This window comes from Ptychodera flava, chromosome 2 (genome assembly GCF_041260155.1).
Source record: "Ptychodera flava strain L36383 chromosome 2, AS_Pfla_20210202, whole genome shotgun sequence".
NCBI lineage: Eukaryota > Metazoa > Hemichordata > Enteropneusta > Ptychoderidae > Ptychodera > Ptychodera flava.
In genome coordinates this window covers 50299670-50324567 of record NC_091929.1, presented here as the reverse complement: position 1 = coordinate 50324567, position 24898 = coordinate 50299670, and the positions used below count along the sequence as shown (strand labels likewise).

At 36.7% G+C, this 24898-nt stretch overlaps 2 long non-coding RNA genes across 4 annotated transcripts in view; both read right to left on the bottom strand.

Moving 5' to 3' along the window:
• The window catches only part of LOC139123281 (uncharacterized), a 417909-nt gene that overhangs the window by 327795 nt on the left and 65216 nt on the right, over positions 1-24898 (bottom strand). The window lies entirely within an intron of this gene.
• Positions 18791-23924, bottom strand: LOC139123267 (uncharacterized). The gene is made up of 3 exons (XR_011549626.1): positions 23596-23924; positions 22291-22364; positions 18791-18998 (listed from the first exon to the last, which is right to left on the bottom strand). It is a non-coding gene; the product is annotated as an uncharacterized lncRNA (long non-coding RNA).

The window sequence follows — 24898 nt, the reverse complement described above, 5'->3', positions numbered from 1 at the left end:
CAGCTGAGGTGCCGAAATACTTATCATGTTGGTGAAATTTGAACAATTTGCTCTAAGCTATTATATCATAACACTCCATTGAATTCGGAAAGACGATACATGATACAATGAACGCAGACGGATGCTTATCAGTTTTTTCTGTGACGCAGTTATTTTGATAATAGTGTCAGACAGAAGTGTCTATCGAATACTAGTTTTTATTTTTCATATGCACTGAGTTATGGATACCACACAAAATATTACAACACAATATATTCATGCTAATTAACTTAAGTCTCTACACTCAGGTTAATAAGCAATGTAGCACTTTCTTTGTGCTCTATCAATCGATTTTACGGTTATGTAGTGTAAAAGTTGAAAGGCATGCATTTTCTCAAGAGTAAACCTTGTCTTTGCCAGAGACATACGTCTATAGTGACACTCAACTCCACTGTTTATCCTTGTGTGTCCATCAAAAGAGATTGGCATCTGTCTGCATACATTGTATCATGGTTTGTTTATCCCGAGTGCTGTCGTACCTAACTTCAGTCGCACCGATCAACTCCATGAGTAATTTAGCTCTTCCCTTGTGTGTTTTATCCAAACACTCAAATGAGTCAAATCAATAATGTTATCTTCAAAACTTGTGTGCGACGTACAAAGACCAAACGCAATGTATACGCGATTGTTCATACTCAAAGGCTCTAACTATAACAACAAAACAGTGTAAAAGCGCGTTGGTCAGAAGCATTGATCATTGATGTCGTAACTCCACGTAAAATGTGTAAGAAGTTATGTATCGATTATGTCATTTACGTTCACATCAGAGAGTCTGTCATCGCGCTGTAAAAGTTGGTCTATACTAATGTCACGTAGCGTGGTTATGATACGGGTAGTGATGGTCGACTGTTGATATGTACACCCTGGAGTAGAACGTTAGTAGTAGAGACGGAAACAGGCACACAGATATACTCTAAGTCGGCGTACTTTATTAGCTGAGTAACGTACAAGCTACACGGTAAACCTCTAAGACTTACACTAGTCTAACAATAGTCGTCGGGTCACGGTCAAACGTCGTCTCGGGGGCGTCTCGACAGGTTCTTCGTCTAACACACTAAAATGCACAGTGTATATTGAGTGAGAATCTGCGTATTGTCATGACTTTGGTATGCGTCTATAATTAACTAAAGACAGTTGGCAGAAGTGAAAGACAGGAAGGCTGCTCCCATCAGTACATCTGTCAACATAGCATCCAGTCAGTGCTAATGATATAAGCAATTGTCAAAACAATATATTCACTAAAAGAGGATGAACGGTTACTTCGAAAGATCACGAAAATAAACAAGGGGAATCATTCTCACTATGCATTACATATAGAAGGGATTACTGTCGGTCAGTTCATTGTTAGGGGAGAACCATTTGAAATATGGGGGGAGGTATGATGGATTGTGAGAAGAAAAACAATTGTCACCAGGTGAGATACAAGAAAAAAAAGATCCTGTCATGCCCTGAAAAACAGTAAAATTGTCATAACAGACAAAAGTGAAAACAAAATTGTCACAATGCACCAGAAATTAGCAAAATTTGCAAATCTTATTCTCATGTATTCTTTGCCAGCGCGGCACAAATGTTTTTTACCACAAGCAATTTTTACGTTTTTTCCCCGGCACTTATGATATATGAATGCAGTACATAGGTCTACTTTACACCTCAGTACACTCAACGTTTTCCTTCCCTTTGCTGACCCAAGCAATAATATTTCAGGATTGCTGTCACAATTTCTCAATGGCATAGGCACTATCTAAAGGGGACTATTTGTCTTCTGTAAATTGTGAAAATTTAAAACACAAGTCAGGAGTCAATAAACTAGTGTAAAAACCAATATATTATTCTCTCAATATAAATATGTTAGAAAGATGTACAAGTTGACAGTGAAAAATTGCGGAACAAGAAATATAATGAAATACAATGTGAGAGCCTTGTTTCTCTGACCACAAAAGATAACATCTTCCCTGAAAACTTACATCGATGCTTGGTCATGTTCATTATAATATGGCACCTCACTCCGGATCGCTCACTATAGAGTCCGTCAATAGTGGCGAACACTCCTAATTTACTAATCTGGCTTCTCCTCTTTGAGGACGAAGATGACTTATAATCTCACGAACAAGCGGAGGGGATACAAAACAAGAGAGCGACTGGTGAAGGAACCCATTTTTGGTTCTTAAACACATTAAGGTGAAGTACTACGAATTACGTCAAAATTAGGTTGTGGTGTCATTTTCTTGAAACTTTGCACAAATATTCTTGGAAGTTGTGCAAGTGCAAAAATGAAATAAAAAATGGGGGTCACCACGCTCGTTTCCATGGAAACGGACGTTAAAATGGCGTCGTTAGCAATAAATAAAAATGATATAATTCACTTAAACTAAAGAAAGCAATTATAAAACGCTTAGCAAATGAGTTAATTTTAATAAATACCAAGAATTAAGATCCATATCTATCGAATGTATAGTTTTCATGATGTTTGTAAAGAAATTTTAACATAAGTATCGATTACAAAATGACGATATCGAAATTATATCACTACATAATTTTCGAACTTTATTCCTGTCGCTTTGAATGGTGTCATTTTGACCAAACTTGGCGAATAAAATCCTGACATAATATATTTAATTTACAGTTTTAATAAAAGGGTGTCACCACGCTACTTTTTACAATATCTCCACTTGAATGGGTAATATGCGCCATGTAATGGGAGAGAAATGTTAATTTTGCGCTCATATTGAATAAAAACCAGCTTCCCAGGGGGTCAAAATATGACAAGGTTAAAGGTCCCATGTATTTCTAAGAGACTGGGTCAAAAAATTAGGTAAAAGCGCAATTTCAACAATGGCAGGTGATGTTAAATACATGCGCTACAAAATAACCCATTTGCGGCAGGCTGGAGTTAATCTGCGCAGAAACGTTCTAAAGCGTGTGCGCGTCCGAATTCGTCGCCCTTTACCTTAAGACGAATCACTCAATCAACAAACCGCCATGTATTCGGAGGAGTGTTAGGGGAGGGGGTCACTAAAAAAATTGAAAACTTCAAATGTGGAGAGGAATAAGGGGGCGGGGTTACTCAATTTTTTTGTGCAAAAATTGAAACACATCTCAGATTGCACCATTGCACACATCCATTTCTCAAAATTTTCAATGCGAGAGGGGGCACCCCCTCTCATGCTCTCCCTCTTGGGTCTTCTAAAAGTTTTCCTGGTACAAAACAAATTGAAAATACCTCTAGGATTGCACTACACTGCACCGTGGCGCACATCAATTTCTCAAAATTTTCACAGGATCTAGAACAAAACTGAACTGTTGTGAATTCATACTTTATTATCAAAGAAACATGTTTTAATTTACCTCAGTTCAATGACAATTTTGACAGTTAAACATACCATATTCCGCTTTTCATTAGAAGCTGGCAGCTAGAGAAATGACACAAGAAGGTCACAGATTTTCCGTTCTTGTATATACATTTGTCTTCAGTCTCAGGCAAACAGAACTGTCTTTCACAAATTGTAATGTCATTGTTTAGTGGTTGAATATTGTGACTCAAACACTGATCATGCAAAAAATGTAAAAAATATCAGTGTTCAATGTCATTTTCAAACAGTTTTACCGAGTGCAAAATAAATTGAAACTCCTCTCAGATTGCACCATTAAACATATCAATTTATCATTTTTTCAATACGAGCTGGCGAACCCCCTCTCATGCTCTCCCCTTGGGATATTCTAACAGTTTCACTTAGGGACTGGACATAAATTACAGGGGGGTGGGCCGGTGTTTTTCGAAACACCGCTGCGTCAAAAATAATGACCCTTCAAAAGTTCATGCACAAAAATTAGTGACCCTCCCCCTTATCCGTGCATGAAAATAAGTGACCCTCCCCTGTTACTCAATACCCCAAACAAACCCGCAATGCGTTCAAGACCTCCTTCTGACTTGCTATACTTTTGAAGTCCCCTCCCAAAAGGAAGGCAAAATGCGGCCGATATAACGCTTTGTCCAAAAAATATCAATCATATGTGTGTGATAATTCATGTAAATGTATTTTGCTTGAAATGGCAGATAAATAGTGCATGCATTTACAAAAAATGTAATTTTTAGATTTCATCGATAATGTTGATTCACTATGCATGGCAGCCTATGATGAAACTATGAATATTTTTTTCCAAATACAAAACTAGGTAAATCTGTGCATTTATGTACACCTAATTATTAGTATTAATGTTCATGACTAGACTACAGTGGTTTCAAGTCTATGGTTGTGCAAGAAATTTGGTTTTGGAATTTCACTGAAATGTCCATTCACTATGCATTGCAGCCTATGATGAAACTATGAATATTTTTTTTAAATACAAAACTAAGTAAATCTGTGCATTTATGTACACCTAATTATTAGTATTAATGTTCATGACTAGACTACAGTGGTTTCAAGTCAATGGTTGTGCAAGAAATTTGATTTTGGAATTTCACTGAAATGTCCATTCACTGTGCATGGCAGCCTATGATGAAACTATGAATATTTTTTTTCCAATACAAAACTAGATAAATCTGTGCATTTATGTACATCTAATTATTAGTATTAATGTTCATGACTAGACTACAGTGGTTTCAAGTCTATGGTTGTGCAAGAAATTTGATTTTGGAATTGCACTGAAATGTCAACTCACTATGCATTGCAACCTATGATGAAACTATGAATATTTTTTTTTAATACAAAACTAAGTAAATCTGTTCATTTATGTACACCTAATTATTAGTATTAATGTTCATGACTAGACTACAGTGGTTTCAAGTCTATGGTTGTGCAAGAAATTTGTTTTTGGAATTTCACTGAAATGTCAATTCACTATGCATGGCAGCCTATGATGAAACTATTAATATTTTTTTTTCCAATGCAAAACTAGGTAAATCTGTGCATTTATGAACACCTAAGTAGTTTCAAGTCTATGGTTGTGCAAGAAATTTGATTTTGGAATTTCACTGAAATGTCCATTCATTATGCATGGCAACCTATGATGAAACTATGAATATTTTTTTACCAATACAAAACTAGTAAATCTGTGCATTTATGTACACCTAATTATTAGTATTAATGTTCATGATTAGACTAGAGTGGTTTCAAGTCCATGGTTGTGCAAGAAATTTGATTTTGGAATTTCACCGAAATGTTGATTCACTATACATTGTAGGCTAAGAGGAAACTACAAATAACTCATAGGTTATCTGATCCTAAATTGTTATTCAAAAGTTGTTCGACCTGAAGCTTCCAGTTGTTATTGATGACATTTTGCACTATTCTGAATAGTTTGTATTCTGTCAATGTCCTTTAAAAATGAAAATGTACATACAGCTTCATGAACATCTGACACTGACCTATACCCAATGTATTGTCAATGGGAAAATGATATCAAGTAAGTGATCTCCCAAATTGTTATTTAAAGCGTCATTATAGGGGACAGGTTATATGTACAATAGAGGAGTTGGATAAGTAGAAATAATGACAACTGAAATCAATGTGGCTGCTTGGATCATCAATATATTACTTATTATACCCTTAAACTTGCGCGCGAAGGGCGCGTTGAAAATGGAAATGACAGAAAATGGAAGTGCCAGGAGGTATGTTTTCTTTTTTCAGTATTCCATTTTCTTTGATACGTGCACATGCAATTTCAGCTTTGATGCATGAAAAAAGGTGACCCTCCCCCATAGGCTTGCACAAAATTTTATGACCCTTCAAAAATGCTTGCGCGAAAAATGGCGGCCCACCCCCAAAAAACACCGGCCCACCCCCCTCTGTAATTTGTGTCCAGTCCCTTAGTAAAAAAATTCAAAAAACACCTCTCGGACTGCACCAGACTGCACCATTGCACACATCAATATCTTAAATATTTCCATGCAACATAGGGGACAGCACCTGTGACACTTTCCCCCTAAGCCTCTCGCGTATTCTCGCCCTGTACTTTCACATTCTGCCCGGTCAGATATCCTATTGAAAACCCTATCATAATACCCATCCAAATTAAACAATAAACTACATGGTTAGATACTGCGTGAGCTTTTATATCTTTATTTTATTGTGACCTTGAATTTCATTTTGATGGGTTCACCTTTTTTGAACCATCATGAGATAACAGATGATAGTCTAGCAGGGTACATCAGGATTTGAAAGGTCTTTACTGTTGCTGAATTTTGTAAATTTTACAATTACATGTATTGGTATTTAACTTTACTAAGTGGGGGGATCAGTCAAAATTTCAGAGTTAGAGAGGAAGGTTACTCACATTCAATATGGTGGGCGAGGGGGGGGGCACTCGAAATTTCGGAGTTTCAGGCCATACATAATGACGACTCCCTTATATACAACGCATTACAAACTTGATAACCTATAAAAAATCGCCCTGCTACTCCATTTTGAAAAAAATGATGCAGGTCTGACAGTAGGGAAAAAATGCTGTCACTGTGACAGAAAAAAATCGCTCCCATACCCACTTCCTCCATACCCCCCCTCCCCCCCCCCGAAATCAAATGGTTCTCTCCTTAGTCTTTAGAATTAAATTTTTCCACATTGTATACCACAATACCACATGATAAATTGAAAGAACGCTTGAAAACATCATCAACCAAGCATTTTTCTACAAAACGGTTCACGCCGTTACAAATATGTGGTATTGGGGTATAATTCTACATATTTTGTTAAAAATATTACTAACGCTAAAGTGTTTTATACCGAGAAAGACATTATCAGTATGCTTGATTTCCTCATTGACAACATATTTGTTGAACTTGGAGGACACATTTCCAACAGTGTATAGGAATTCCCATGGGCACTAACTGTGCTCCCTTACTTGCCGACTTATTTCTGTTCTCATACGAGGCAGAATTTATCCAGAACCTTATCAAGCAGAAAAAGGTCTCTGTAGCTCGTACTTTCAACCTTACATTTAGATACATAGACGATGTTATTTCATTGAATAACTCTGAATTCAGTAAATATCTCCCTATGATTTATCCTCCAGAATTGGAGATTAAAGAGACTACAGAAACGGCCTCTTCTGCTTCATATCTGGACATTTTACTTGAATTTGACTCTAATGGTCACCTTTCTACTAGGCTATATGACAAGAGGGATGATTTCAACTTTAGTATAATTAATTTTCCACACCTCATCAGTAATATTCCACTCTCACCTGCTTATGGGGTATACATTTCCCAGCTTATTCGATATGCAAGAGCATGCAGTTCATATGGTGATTTTGTAGAGAGACATGGCCATCTCTCTTTCAAACTGTTAAATCAAGGTTACACCAGAGCAAGACTTGTCTCTACATTCAAACGCTTTTTGGCAGGTATCGCAAGCTGGTTGATAAATACGATATCTCTCTTCGACAAATGATCACTGATGGCATCGGTGACATGGGGCCTTAGTTAGTGACCACTACCTATCTGACTTACAGATTGATATATGGCGGGTGCCACATGTGGGGCAGGATGCGCTTACTAATTTCGAAACACCTGACATCACTTCTTGGTCTTTTGGCCAAAGGTCCATATATCTTTCTTTCATGAATTTGACTTTGTTTGTGTACCGTCTATTTACTGTCTGTTCTGTGCTGTTTTGTGGTCTATGTTTACAACTATTGTCTTACAAATTTTGACCTAGTGTTATTGGATTATGGATTGGTATGATTGCGATTATTTTACTACGACCAGGTCGATGCTCCTGCTGGTGGACATATTGTCCCCGAGGGCATCATCCACCTGGTACTTGTACATGATAATGAAGGACTGTATAAGAGATATATTCATACCGGCTGGGACGTCGCCCGGGTTAACAAGGTCCCGACCAGCTACACGGGACACAGTAGCTCAAAAACCGTGTGTCCCTCGGATTATCCTTTGGGATGTTACTAAGACCTCATACGTGCAATCAGAGGGCAATTTTTATCACAGAAATGGAGAAAGCTACCAGACAATTAAACCATGCAAATTGCTACTGACGGACTGTTTAAAGTCATCTCCAGCTTGTGATTATACAGGTTCTATCACAAAGTGTGGTATTAAAAACTGCAAAACTTGTAGTATGCTCATCACTACAGAACAGTTCAGTAGTAGTTTGACAGGGAAGACCTATTCTACCAAATGTCTGGAACCTCTGAATTGCACAACAAAAAACGTAATCTATGGAATTGAGTGTTCATTGTGTGGGCTCATTTATGTTGGTGAAACAGAAACAGCTCACGATCTAGAATGAACGGACATCGCAGTGGAGTGAATCGATCTTTGGATGTGCAACTTTATAAGCATTTTAACCAGGACGATCACTCCACTTTGTCTATGCGTGTCCGTATTCTTGATAAAATATACCATCCAACCAACAGCCCCACACTTAGTTCACCATTCCATAGACAGAGAGAATACCACTGGATTAGACAGTTAGGTACCGCAATGCCTTATGGTTGTAATGACAACATCAAAGATATAGGCAATCTCTCAAGTCCTGGTTGTTCAGAAGTGAATGTGATGGGCCTATTTGAGTCTTCTGTCCGTAGATGTAGTCATGGACATAGGCGTTACCATCGGCCTAAATTGGATACATCAGCTACCTCCAATTGGCATGACAAATTTCATGAACTGCTTCTTTTATTGCAGAAGCCTTTAGGTCTCCATCACATTCGTACTTCATTATTTGCTCTTTCCATCAAGGACTTGAGAAGGTTGCATGTGTATGTATTGGGACTGTCTTTGACAGATCCGAACAAACAACCGTACAGACTGGTCAGTATTATTGCTGACATTGCACTATACAGACTATACAAGCCTGTTCGTGCTGAACCTATGACTGATGATCATCGTCATTTCATACATCTTCCATTTACTAACAAAGGAATTGATGCCATTAATATCAGCAATATACTACACAACAAAAAGGTTACATCAACTATACCTGTATACTTTAAGAACCAGTCTGTACCTATTCTGTCATATCAATACACCAAGACAATCTCCAATAAAATATTCAATTACAATAAGGCATTGCGGCACTTAAAAATTGATGAATTCCTTCAAACACCAGCATCCTGTGACTGCTCTACATCTCCCTTCAAATATACTCCAGTTGGCCATGTCATCACTGGTGATCTGAACTTGGTTGAACATCACCACCTTCGTAAGATATTATCTTGCGGACCCAAGTTCAGAGAACCTCGCAGGATCAACTGGAACCATATGGACTCAGTTGAAGAATATGCCAGGAAATGGGCTAAAAGGGAGGATGTAGAGCTGGACACACTGTCAGAATGGGTCAAATCTGTGAGGAAAATAGTGCGTGGCCGTATTGGTCGACTAAGATCACATGTTTGCAGAAGACCCTATTCTGTATTTAAAGATCCTGATGCTGTTAAGTGTTTGAATGATATCCATGACAAATATGTTGTCGTCCCTGCTGATAAAGCTGCCAATAACATTGTATTTGTCTGTAAGAAGTATTATTTTGAATGTCTTATAGACGAACTTGGTGTAACTAAGACCTCCACCAACTCCACTTACAGACAATCAATGTTCAACAAATCTGAAATTTTGGCAAACCATAAGTCATTCATGGATAATTTTAATATTACAACAAGGATGACCAAAATAAGTTGCCTAGCTTATACTGGATACCAAGCTCCACAAAACACCTTACAAAGCTAGGCTTATCGCAGGATCTTCAAAATGTTCAACAACAGAGTTATCGAAGATACTGACTTCTGTTCTTTGTACTGTTAAACGGGGACTCCAATCATACTGTGATGTTGTCTTTTCTCGGAGTGGTATAAATCAAATATGGATATTAAAAAATTCGAAGGAACTCTTGGAAAATTTGAAATCAAGATCTGTTTCAAAATAACATCTATTAAAACTTTCGATTTTTCCACATTGTATACTACAATACCACATGATAAATTGAAAGAACGCTTGAAAAACATCATCAACCAAGCATTTTTCTACAAAAACGGTTCACGCCGTGACAAATATGTGGTATTGGGGTATAATTCAACATATTTTGTTAAAAATATTACTAACGCTAAAGTGTTTTATACCGAGAAAGACATTATCAGTATGCTTGATTTCCTCATTGACAACATATTTGTTGAACTTGGAGGACACATTTTCCAACAGTGTATAGGAATTCCCATGGGCACTAACTGTGCTCCCTTACTTGCCGACTTATTTCTGTTCTCATACGAGGCAGAATTTATCCAGAACCTTATCAAGCAGAAAAAGGTGTCTGTAGCTCGTACTTTCAACCTTACATTTAGATACATAGACGATGGTATTTCATTGAATAACTCTGAATTCAGTAAATATCTCCCTATGATTTATCTTCCAGAATTGGAGATTAAAGAGACTACAGAAACGGCCTCTTCTGCTTTATATCTGGATATTTTACTTGAATTTGACTCTAATGGTCACCTTTCTACTAGGCTATATGACAAGAGAGATGATTTCAACTTTAGTATAATTAATTTTCCACACCTCATCAGTAATATTCCACTCTCACCTGCTTATGGGGTATACATTTCCCAGCTTATTCGATATGCAAGAGCATGCAGTTCATATGGTGATTTTGTAGAGAGACATGGCCATCTCTCTTTCAAACTGTTAAATCAAGGTTACACCAGAGCAAGACTTGTCTCTACATTCAAACGCTTTTTTGGCAGGTATCGCAAGCTGGTTGATAAATACGATATCTCTCTTCGACAAATGATCACTGATGGCATCGGTGACATGGGGCCTTAGTCAGTGACCACTACCTATCTGACTTACAGATTGATATATGGCGGGTGCCACATGTGGGGCAGGATGCGCTTACTATTTTCGAAACACCTGACATCACTTCTTGGTCTTTTGGCCAGAGGTCCATATATCTTTCTTTCATGAATTTGACTTTGTTTGTGTACCGTCTATTTACTGTCTGTTCTGTGCTGTTTTGTGTCTATGTTTAAAACTATTGTCTCACAAATTTTGACCTAGTGTTATTGGATTATGGATTGGTATGATTGCGATTATTATACAAATGAAAACAACTGACTGAAAGCTAAATGTTAGTGTACTGGTCGGCTTGGTTGCTAGGCGATGATTTTGTAGTAGGCCTGATTACGGTGGGGTTTTTGACTAAAACAAAGGCAAAAATGGAAAAAAGAGACAATATTATTAGTTGTGTAGTGTTAGAGTCAAGGTTCGGTTGAGGTAAGGCAATAAAATGATTTGTATAGAGACATCATTTTAGTCCGTTAACATCATAAAGTTCTTATTTTTAATGTCATTTGTAAGGGCGATGTAAAGACACATCTTTTTAAAGCACTGTTTCTAATGTATTGGAAATGTCACCATTTTTCGGAAAACATTGATGCGTGATTTACTTTTAACATTTACTGATGCTTACTCCGTAGAATCTTAATCATTTTTTACTTTGACTGTTTTTATTCTGCAGAAATTTTCATCATTTTTACAGTCGTATGTCGATAGAATAGACAGTGAAATTGATCTAAATGTTATCACACGTGTGTAATTGTTTGTAAAGTTGTTTCAAAATTTACTACGAATCGGTAACTTTAGTTGAGTTGCGGCAAACTAAAGACGGTTTATAGTGTAATTTCACAGTAGGCTTTAGCTGTAATTATTGATATAAAGCAATAAAGTACACACCGATTAGTGTCTGTGTGTGTACGGTAAAGATTTCCTGACTTTCTATCCCGTACATTTCGACAACTTTCTTACTTACAACTTCTAGCGTATGTACACCTCTTTTCCTGTAGATCATGATATTTTGCCAAAGAACTTCATACAATGCAAAGGCAACAAGAGTCTAATGACAAGTAGACTGTGACCTGGCTGTTATACAATGTAACTCAAAGCAGCGGTATATAAGGAATGTAATATGAGTCTGTGTATGTGAAGTACTGCATTGCAAAGTGTACTCCCTGGTGTTTGTTTATTATGGGTCCATAAAAGCTCTTTGATTTTCACAGCAGTTATAACAAGTCAGTGCAACTTCTGAACCAATTACACAAGTGTGGCAACATTTAGATCAATTTCACTGTCCATTCTTACCTACATACCAGAGTAAACATGTACATTTTTACCTAATTTCATTATTTTTACACTTTACGTTTCTTGTCTTGCTTTGCTGGGTTTTTTATCGATTTAAATGTGTATAATCCCTTCAGTTTCAGTCAGAAATCTTGGCATTACTTTAAGTCGGGATGGTAGCATGTCTGACCATATCAATATGTTGTGCAGAAATGGTTTCTTCTCTTTGCATAGAATAGCTAAAATTCGTAAACTTCTTGACAGATCTACAACTGAAAAACTAGTCCATGCATTTGTGACGTCCCACTTAGACTATTGTAACAGTCTTTTGTTTTGTATTCCCAGAGGACAACTTGCACGACTACAGTGTCTACAGAATGCCGCGGCGAGGTTAGTTTCTCGTACGCGCAAATTCGATCATGTCACACCCGTTCTCAAAGATTTACATTGGTTACCGGTAGAGGCTCGCATCAGATTTAAAATTTTGTTGCTAACATTCAAAATTATCCATGGAAATGCACCTATTTATCTGAGAGATTTATTAGATTTATATGTACCAGCTAGAGACCTGCGATCACGTGACAAATTATGTTTAACCAAGCCCTGTGGCAATTTTAACAAGACATATGGACAGACAGCGTTTTCAGTATGTGCACCCTTACTATGGAATGATTGCCATTTGAAATTAAGACTGCCAGAAGTGTAGATAGTTTTAAGCGCAATTTGAAAACCCATCTTTTTGCTCAGTTTTATGTGTAATTTTCTGTTTTAATTTTCTTGTGTGGTTGTACTTTTAAATTATTTTATCCAGCTATGTACAATCCACTGAGACGTACGTGTAGTGCATTTTAAACAATTTTTAATAATAATAATAATAATAAAAGCATACTGAGACGTATGTGTAGTGCGTTTTTAAAGAATAAATATTATCATTATAATATTATTCATTTGTAATATGTATTAATTAAATAATGCATGGTTAGACATACAGTGTCAAGTTCAAGATTAACATTTTACCTGACAGCCGCAGACAACTACTCTTTGCACAGTGGTTAGAGAGGTTCTTTAGTATCAGGCATCCGGGTTCGCTTCCCTGATAGGCATATGGTAAAATTTTGAAAAGGGTAAAAATCAGAATGTATGATAACACTGGCCATGCGTAGCAAAAGGTAGATCATGTTGTATCCAGCAGGAGAATTTTCGAGAACCCTCTTTTTTCATCATTTCCCATTTGACATTTTCGACAAAGCATTATTGTCCTTATAAATAATGATGCGGGTAAATCTCCGGGTGGTAAATGTCTTTGGGGTGAATGTCTCGGTAGTAAGTATATTGGCGGCAATTAGCCAACGGTGAAAATGTCTGGTGGTGATTGTCCAGACACGCTGGATTAATTCTGCGGACTTTGTTCAATTTCAAGCCTGGAAGCCAAAGGACTGTCCATTCATCTGACTGACTGACATTACTCTGACTAGAGCCTTAGTTGCCGTCCCAGCTGAGATAAGTAGCCTGTAAACTTCTACACTTTTATTCTATCCCTTGACTTAGCGATTAGTTTTATTTTCCTAATAAATTTCGTTTTAAAAGGAAATTGCTGAGTTCACCCTTTTGATCATTTTTTATCACGTAACAATTGAGGACTTATTAGGAGTACGACCATTTTGAGCCGTTTGACAACATTTTGCCAGCCTTTTCAAAACTACTGTATATTGTGAACTCAGCGAAATTTAATCATGGCAGAATTCAAAACAGGCGAACTTATGGAGGACCTTGATCAGGACGCATTTCATCCCCTCAGAAAAGACAACCTCATTACGCTGACCGATTTCCTTAAAGTAAAAGTCAAAAGATCTATGCGCAAGAAGGAAATTTAGTTCAATATTGTGAGACATTTAGTTACAGTAAGCGAATTTGAGGAATCCGTCTTGAATGATTATGAGCTTGAGTCAACATTTGAACTCCGCAAATTAGAATTAGAAATAAAGGCAGATTTGGCATGTAATAAATTGGCATTAGAAAAAGAAAAATTAAAGATGGAATTAGAATGAAAGAGAGACAGAGAGAAAACAATTACAATTAGAAGAACGTCAACTACAGGTAGTAACAAAACGTTTAGAGCTTGGACAGTCATGAAAATTCTTCGCTTTAGACAATTTTGACATCACTAAGCATTTTAAAGTTAGTTCCCCCTTTCACGAAAAGGATCTTGACAAGTATTTTCTTCATTTTGAGAAAATTGCTCAGAGTCTGAATTGGTCTAAGACGTCCAGGTCTATGGTTCTGCAGAGTGCTTTGGTGAGTAAAGCCAGAGAAATTTACATTCAGTTGTCAGTAGAGCAGGCTGCAGATTATGATGGTGTGAAGGAATTAATACTCAAGGGCTATGAGTTGGTGCCTAAAGCTTACCGTCTGAAATTTAGGGTTTTTGAGAAAGCAAAGGATTAAACTATGTTGAATTTGCTCGAACAAAATAGCAACTGGTTGATCGTTTGTGTTCTTCTGATAAAATCTGTCAGAATCACGAAAATGTACGTCAGCTCATTTTGATCGAGAAATTAAAAAATGTGTTCGACGCGACATCAAGACATTTATCAATGAACAAAAGGCTGATACCTTGGAGGTTGCTGCACGTTTGGCCGATGATTATTCATTGACCCATAAAACCTCATTTGTCAGCAAACCACTCCAGTCCTTTTCATACCGAAACAATGCAGGGAAACTTAACTCATCCTTTTCATCCAAGAATTATTCAAAGGAGAGTAGAAAATCAAAAGACACAGTTTACAGAATTTAAGTAACACTCCCATATTATTGGATCCAAAGTCTCAATCTCCTTCTGACAAACAATATGGTACGTTTTCTTGTAATTATTGTAAGAAAGATGGCCATTTAATGTCACATTGTTTCAAAACAATGAAGACGTGAAGGTCAAAGTGGTGAAAGTGGATCTAAGCCCATCGACTTTATTTCTTCATCATTTCAATTACAGTCTAATAATGTGTGCAACACATTTTCTGACGTTAAAGCCCTCTTGTTCAAAATTAATGAGATGAAGGTCAATTCTTCTCAAGATAGCTTTATGTGTATTCTTAAACCATTTATTCACAATGGTTTAATATCATTTCCTGGCGATTTTGTCTTCCGCTACCCCTGTGAAAATTTAAGAGAAAAAGGGCTTCCCAGTCTCTTTTGTTGGCAGATACACTGCCGTTTTCTGAAAACTCATTTCCAGGTTCCAAAGTTCTTATTAAGGGAGTAAATTGTAGCGACTACATTCCTGTTCTTCTCCATGATGTCTATCTGTCTTCGGACTTGTTTTTGGACCTGTGACCTTAGGTATTAGTCTTTTTTGCTTTTCAAGGATTCACCTTCTGCTTGGAAACGACCATGTAGGAACAAGGTCATTACTATTCCACTTGTGACTGACAAGTCTCAAGTTTAGATAGTTTAGATCGTTTAAATGGTAAATAGTTTAGATCAGGATTCAGAGCCAATTGAACAAGAATTTCTGAATGCATCCTGCATGTGCTGTTACTCGAGCCATGTTAAAGAAAACTTCTGAGAATTCAAATATTCTAAAAAAATGATGTCTCAGATGTTGACACCTTACTTAGTCAGGTGTTTGTTGCGGATCATTCTGTTATCCCCCGTGGATTAAAAACCAGTAAAACGTCTGCTGACCAAGGTTATACACTTTCTAGATCAAATCTCATTGCAGAACAATACAAAAACCTAGATATTTTGTATTTGTTTGACAGGGTTGATGACGATGTGGAAACTTTAAATAGTCATGTATGTTATTATACAAAATTTGGTATTCTCATGCACAAATGGAGACCTTCAGCTGTCTTGGCTGATGACGATTGGGCTATAAAACATCAAATTGTGGTTTAAAAGTCCTATCATTCTGAAATATTGTGCCTGACCCATGAAACTCCCTGGGCTGGTCATTTAGGAGTCAGGAAGACCTATCATAAAATTCTCAGTCATTTTCATTGACCTATATATATATATATATATATATATATATATAATATATATATATATATATATATATATATATATATATATATATATATATATATATATATATATCAAATGGTAGGAAAACCAAATCAGACCATTCCAAAGGCCGCTGTACAGCCAATTCCTGCATTTCAAGAACCATTTAGTACGATAAGCATAGACTGTGTTGAGCCCCTACAGAAAACAAGATCAGGAAATGAGTACATGTTGACAATAATGTGTACATCTACTCTGTTCCCAGAAGCCACACCACTGAGAAACATAAAGTCAAAGATTATAGTGAAAGCTTTAGTCAAATTATTCACTTTATTTTGGCTTCCTAAATGTGTCTAGTCCGATCAAGGCTCCAACTTTATGTCTGGAATTTTTAATAAATCTTGGATCAGCTAGACATTAAACAGTAAAGGTCATCTGCCTACCACCCAGAAAGTCAGGGTGCTCTCGAGCGATTTCGTCAGACTTTGAAGAATATGATTAGGATCTACTGTTTTGACACAGAGAAGCATAGGGATGAAGGAATTCATTTTCTGCTCTGTGCTGTTAGAGAGTCAATTACAGTTTCTTGGATTTAGCCCATTTGAGCTTGTATTTGGACATACAGTGCGTCGTCCACACAAGCTTTTCTTAGAGACATTTCTATCACGCAATAATTAATGTCTGAATATTTTACAATATGTGTCAGATTTTCGTACAAAACTCTCTAAGTCATGTGAATTAGCTAGAGAAAACCTTGAGTCATGTCAGTAGTCCATGACAAAAAAATATGATAAAAACACCTCAAAACGGAAGTTTGAACCAGGTGACAAAGTTTTTGTTCTTCTTCCTGTACATGGCAAACCACTCCATGCTTATTATTTTGGACTTCATTTGATTGATCAGAAATTAAGTGATTTAAATTACATCATAATAACACCTGACACGTGAAAAAAAACAGTTATGCCACATAACTATGCTCAAGCCATACTTGGATAGGAATAATCCTACTGTAACACAACCTGCCCTTCAAAATTTTGACGTCGAGAAAAGTTATTTTTTCTAGTGATTTCTTAACTGTAAATTTAATGTTGGGTGCACTCTGTTTATTCTATGGCCGAACTCTGCCAGTTGGTTTTGTGTTCCAGTTAAAATTATGAAAATGTCATTTCTGAATCTTTTCCAGAAGTGAATCACATTTTGGTATTTAGTGATGATTTTCATTTCCAGTGTATGAAATGAAATCAATCTCAATGGTAATCTCAAGCAATGCATTTCAGCCCATTAAACAGCCACATATTTGGCGGTAGAATTTATTGTTGAATATTATTATTATTATTACCTTTATTTCAGGCCATCGGCCCATACTAAGAATAACATTAAAAAGTAACATTACAGCGAGAAATAATTTTTTTAAATGAATGAAAAAGCTACAGAAAATACCAATACAATACATTCCTACAATGTTGCCAGAAAGTTGAATTAAAGTAAAAAATCAGAATTAACGCAACTGTATATTATATATTTATTTATTTATTTATTTATTTATTTATTTAGGTAGACCAACGGGCATAGAGCCCATTTACAGGCACCTAGAAAATAAAACTTAAACATATAAAAAGAAAACTATACGCAAAAAATAAAAAGTGACATAACAATCATAACTAACTAACACGTAGTTAAAAACAACAATCAAGGAAAGTTCCTGGAAACTAGTAAAAACATGCACCCTGCAGCGCTTGCCGAAAGGTGAAAGTAGAACTAAATAAATCAATATTTGGATGATCTTTTAAGATTCCATTGATAGTATTTGAACATCTTAAAATTCGAGAGTATTTCCTGAGATTAATTCTGGAGGCACTGATGCGGAAAATGTATCTATTACGCAGCTGTCTGCATAGTACGTTAAAAGGTATTTTTTACAAAATGGACGAGCAATTATAGTGTGCATTGACAAGTTTGAAAACAAAAGTGCCATCTAAAAATTTACTCCTCCTTACCAGTGGGGGAAGCTTAAACCCGGTAATGCGAGAATAATACTCTGCTGAAGTATATTGCAGATTTGATTTAAAGCATAAAAATTTAATAAACTTTTGCGGCACTTGTTCGATTTTATCAATTTGTGTTACATCCCTTACCGAAATGATACCCATTTACATTGTGTTTCTTACTTGTAAGAAACATGTGTCATATACATGTTACCTACAGGTTTCAAAACATGTGTCTGACCATATTGATTTTAACTTTTCGTTATGTATTGACGACATGAACAATACATGTTGGAAACATGTATGGCTTGAAATCTATGCTGTTCAACATGTTTGTTACATGAACACAACACATCTCTGACATGTTTGCAATCAAGAATCTATCCTCTTCCATGAAGGTCCCTCAAGGGCACAAGAGCTCCTGGAAAATCTTTCCCGGAGAGCCCAGGATTAGATTTTCTGGATCTCTTCTGGAAAGATTAACAGGTAAGCTGCCACTCTGCCTGGCAATTAGCTGCCTCTCTGCTGGGCAGATTTCCTAATGCTGTGCTTTATAAAATCAACCTACCTTCTGCACTCTGAATTATAGTCACCCCAACAACTTGAAACGTTTTTATCACTGCTGCTGAGAAACTGCCATCACCTTACCACTTCAGAACACTCTTCTGCACAAACAAAAATAATGCGAGAGCTAAAAAAGTTGGTAGGAATAAAATTTAATCCACCAGACTTTGGAAGCCGATCAACATAATCAACATCAAACTTTTAAGTTGAAAAAATGTTCAAGTGTCCATAAAGTCAAGAACTTCATATTGCCATGACCGTGAGCTCTGTTTAAAAGTGTAAGCTGTGATTGTCTGTTTCAGTTATTGCTTGACCTGTCATCTTGAGGTTGTCCTATGCATAAGCTGAAAAAATAAAAAAACATCAAGTAAGATATAAACCTTATTAAGTTTATAACAACAAGTCATTTTCAATGACATAGTCCCCACTTGTAAAAGGAGTATTAGTCTTGATGGGGCAGGGAAATGTGGTCATTAAAAAGTATCGCTGGAGTGTATAATTTCACATCTATAGGCACATAGGTTTATGTCATTTTTCCCAATCTATAAAAAGAGGCATGTCTAAGTTATGGTTCTAAATCGGGAATAAAGATCAGACCTCTAGCTGTGTTGGCCAGCCAAGAAATACATATGTGCATAATAAATGAGGTACGAGATGTGAAATCTGAAGGTCTAATATCCTATCAAAATTGAAGCTTATAGAACTTGTGGTTACTGAGTTATGCATATATATGTATAATCAAGGTCTAAGGTCATCAAGGTCACGTGACATTTTGAAAAAAAATTGTATTGCTAAGTTATCCCTATACACCAAAAATCAGACCTCTAGCTCTATTGGCTCGCTCAAAATTAGATATGTGCATAATTAATGAGGTACAATATGTGGCGTCATTAAGTGTCCCATCATACCATACATGAAGGGTGTAGCACTTGTGTTTACTGAGTTATGGACAAATATGTATATTTGAGGTCAAAGGTCACCAAGGTCACATGACATTTTGTCAAAAAAATTGTATTGCAAAGTTATCCCTATATACCAAAAATCAGACCTCTAGCTCGATTGGCTTGCTCAAAATTAGATATGCGCATAATGAATGAGGTACAATATGTGGCGTCATAAGCTGTCCCATCATACCATACATGAAGGGTGTAGCACTTGTGGTTACTGAGCTATGGACAAATATGTATATTTGAGGTCAAAGGTCACCAAGGTCATGTGACATTTTGTCAAAAAAATTGTATTGCTAAGTTATCCCAGTATACCAAAAATCAGACCTCTAGCTCTATTGGCTCGCTCAAAATTAGATATGTGCATAATTAATGAGGTACAATATTTGGCGTCATAAAGTGTCCCATCATACCATACATGAAGGGTGTGGTTACTGAGTTATGGACAAATATGTATATTTGAGGTCAAAGGTCACCGAGGTCACATGACATTTTGTCAAAAAAATTGTATTGCTAACTTATCCCTATATACGAAAAATCAGACCTCTAGCTCGATTGGCTTGCTCAAAATTAGATATGCGCATAATTAATGAGGTACAATATGTGGCGTCATAAGCTGTCCCATCATACCATATATGAAGGGTGTAGCACTTGTGGTTACTGAGTTATGGACAAATATATATATTTGAGGTCAAAGGTCACCAAGGTCACGTGACATTTTGTCAAAATATCTGAGATATCTGCTTGAACGGATGGACTCACGGACGGACATGACCCAATCTATAAGCCCCCTGGACTTCATCCATGGGGACTAAAAACTGTGTCACTGCATCCTTTTTGCAATATGAATACGATGAGAAACTAAATTTTTATTTTTCTTGGCCTTATACATGGGAGTCTATGGACTGCCTTATACATGGGAGTCTATGGACTGCCTTATACATGGGAGTCTATGGACTGCCTTGTACATGGGAGTCTATGGAGACTGCCTTATACATAGGAGTCTATGGAGATGAAAACTAAAAAGTCCTCTAACACGGCCAAATTTGATCGCATTGTGAAACAAATCGACGTGCATCTGTATGGGGTAAGGTACTATCCTTGTGCAAAGTTTGAAAGAAATTGACCTGGGCATGTCTGAGATATCTGCGTGAACGGACGGACGCATGGACGGACATGACCAAACCTATAAGTCCCCCCGGACAGTGTCCGTGGGGACTAAAAATATGTAATATGTTAGAATTGCTAAAAGCTGACAATTTTGACTCTTTCAACAGCTATCAAACATTGAAGAATGAAATTTGCATGGAGTAGAATAAAGAAACTATTATATACCCTCAATTTGCGAATGATTCAATGTGATTTGTTGTACAAGTATAAATCTGTTCATATTGCAAATACCTTCAAACTAGTAGTATATTCATAGACAGTAGAATCAATGACATAAAACAAAATTTATTTTTTCAGGTGATTAATCCCAAGGAAAAAATGTTGATTTCCCTCTTTATTAAGTCAATGAATCTTTAAAGTTATTCGTGTACGGAATAAGACAGAAATGTTGCCATAAAAATTGATCTGTACTTGATCTTAATGTATATATGCCAGAACATTTTATCCAAGTATTATAAGTATGTTATAACTAATTTAAACTTCATGAGTCAATATTGTATGATTTGCAAAGGTTCAAGCGAAGTAAATGTTTATTGGTATAATTCAATTAAAATTATACACAGTCTACTATGTAACGTCCACTCATTTGGTTTGAGTACACTTCATTGCATATGTACATGAACGTTCTCAAATCAAATTGGAACGCAGCATAGGAAAAAGGTAGGTTTTGTATTAAAGGCGAGTTCACCAAAGAAGATTTTTAATATTTGTTTTTGGTCACTTATTCAAGAATTGCCATTTTTGCCATTTATAACTTGATAATTTTTACAAAAATGGATAAAAATAGTGGCAGAAGTTGCATTTTTGGGCGTCATCAACTAAATTTATTTTGAATGATGAAAAATAGACCAAGCTTGGCGCTTTCATCAAATGATATGGCAGGGGGCATCTTCTGATTGGTATGGCATTGTCAGCTCTCTCTCACATTCATGCAAGGCTGTGAGTATTTGCATGGTAAATGTGGTAAATGAAATGAAAAGTGACCCAGCAGGGACTTGCACAGAAGCCGCCAACTTAGGAATTGACTTTTTGGTAATGAGGATCAGTCATACAAATGATGCAGCCAGAGAAATGCAATTTTGGGGGTTAGAAGTTGTGACTCACCCCAATATACAAATAATAAACAAAATAATTAAAAATAATCGTATAGTGGGGTGAGTCACAATTTCAAATCAAAAAAATACACAATAGTTATGTAAATACACAAAGCCTGGTGTAAACGTGAATGACAATGCCATACCCATTGGAAGATGGTCCCTGCCATATGACCTGATGAAAGCACCAATCTTGGCAGCTTTTCCCATGATGAAGCCCTATAATGCAACTTCTGCCACAGAGTTTATCTTATTTGTAAAAATCTGCGCAAGTTATAAATGGCTTTTCCGGAATAATTGACCTTCAAGCGAGAACATATGTAAATATCACCCCTGGAAAACTCCCTCTTTAAGCCAAGCTCGAGTTGCACAGACTCACTGAGAGTACTATTCATTTAGGAATCCTAAGGTTGAATTTTACTTACCATTTAATGCTTCAAGGTTATGGGTCAGTCTTTGATACCCAGCTCGTAGTTGTTTACTTTTGTGAAACAAAGCTCTGTTTGAGAAAAAAGGTGAAGTACATTATTATAAACACATGATTAGTAATAGTGCCTTTGATGTTTATATTCTGCTCCCCACAGAATCCTTAAAAAGTACTGTGCATTGTTTGAAAACATGTCCTTCACACGTGTAATCACTATTGTTACTGTTGATAAATGAAATCTGTCCAGTTATACATTAGTATACTGAAATAATCTGCTTGCTCTAATGAAATATTTCGTCTACAAAAAAAACCTATCATCTGTGCATTCGCTGTCGCTCATAATGTTCATAAATTGAGAACAAATATAAAAATTTACGGGAAAAAAGTAAATGCCATTTACAATTTGTTATTTTTGTAGCCTGATTTATTGTTAAGTTTATCAATTCTCAGGAAATATTCTGTCATATCTTGTCTTTCAAAAACTACTCTGCCCCTATCATCAGCCTTTGATCGACACACATGGTGATAGCACAGCCCCTTGCTTCCCAGCTTTGGAATTTGACTTTTTGATGGACGACAGATGGACAGATGACAACTGAGAAAGTAGCCTGTTTGATAAGTTCCGAATCCTAGACAGCAGAGCAAGAAAAATAAGAGAAATTGCCAAAAACACAGATAAATAAATATCACCACAATTTTAATAAATCTGACAGAGGTCAACCCAAGGATCGTGAATATAAATTTTCAAAACAAAATGATTTTTTGACCAAAAACGCTAAAACTTGCCCCCAAGTTACAAGTACCAACCATAGAAAAATTAACCACAAATCTTGGCCTGGCTGTCTGACTGAATTCAATTTTGCCAATGCATTTTATAACAACACAGAAATACAAATGATTTAGCAACAGTAGCCCTGCATACAGGTCTGTGTGTTCTCGGCGTTATATGGGTTCGACCACAGCCTTGCAACGGTCTATGGAGATAACTGGGGCTGATCCGGACTGCAACGAAAACACGGTCTTTTTTGCCTAAATTCTGCTCTATCGGGGCAAAATCCTTTCCCTGCCTACCTTTACCTCCTAACCGACCCAAGAAAAGATGCGATGCACTTCTCCTAACGTCCAAAGCCGTTCGTTTTCTGAAACATAACGTACTCGACAGGTGTTTACCACTTTGCCCATGGAGGTCGCCATTTTGAATCTCCCTGCAAGAACACAGTTATCTCCATAGACCGTTGCAGGGCTGTGGCTGTACAACGCCAGGAACACACAGACCTGTCCGCAGGGCTAAAGCTACACTTACCCTGAGTAATGTAGATGGCATCAAGGGTGGTTTTGTCATCATTCTGCTGCCATTACATGGCAACATTTGAATTCGTGTCAACCACTTGTGGTACAAACTCATGCAGTGACGCCGTGTCGAGTTCGCCAGTCTTCCAGGACATGCAGAGGAATCCGCTACAATGGTATTTTACAGACTCAACTCATTTTCTGACGTCTGAATCGTTCTCACAACACACCAAAGTCATGATTTCTTGTGTAAAAATGACAGCGATTTCACAGCAACGGAGCTGACACCGGCAGCTGCTACCTGTCGACGTGGCAGTTCAAATTGACGTTCAAACTGATCAAGCCTCGTTCTGGTTCATAACGGAAGTCAAGCGTCGACCCCGTTTTACTTGCGATCAGAAGATTCGATTCGCTGGGATTTTTTGGCAACTAATTGAAATTTCTGTGCACACAATTTATACGACAATTACGGTTACGATTCTTTGTTTAGAACAAAAACAAGCGTTTTTAAGGTGTTCATTTAATGACCTCTGACATCACATGACTTACCTTTGACACGAAGTCAGCTGTGTACCCTTGATAGACTCATTCAATCGCGCAGTGAGCATAGAGTAAGTACAAATCTAATGTATTTCGTGCGTCCATCCTTGAAATATTTCGTGAAAGTTACTCAAGATGCTTTTAAAGACTACTAGAAACTAATTCTTCGTTAAGGGAATATAATTTAAGCAAACTTTAGTTTTGCAGCGAGGCATTCTTGTAAACCCGGAAGTAAGCCCCCTCTTTCTACCTCCATGCTATAACGTAGAGTGACCGTGGCTCTATCGACGACTGAATATCACTACTGAAACTCAATTTGTTTGTGTCGTAGGGCTGACAATTAACCACATGGTATTTTCGACTCTGACAGTAACTGCTTTCAAGTCACTCGATGTTGAAAACAAAAACCAAATCTACATGAAGATCTTATTGGTCCAGTGCTCGTGAATATGTGTCGTAAATTTAAACAATGAATGTTTACAAACAAAGATGACATTTTTTGTTACCACTCAAAATTATCAATGTTATGTGATTTAATTTTGGTCAAACTTTGGTCAAACTATTGTTTTCGCCAAAACTACTTGCCTTATAGCTTTGATATTTGGTATGCGGGTTAATGGGGATAATAAAAATGTGATGAGTCTTTCAAACGATGACGAAATCTACAATTTTGTAATTTGGGAATTTTTTACAATTTGTTCGTCGAAAAGGGTTTCTCAAAAATTACGAGTCTGATAGCTATGATATTTGGTATGCAGGTTTCTACAGATAAAGTG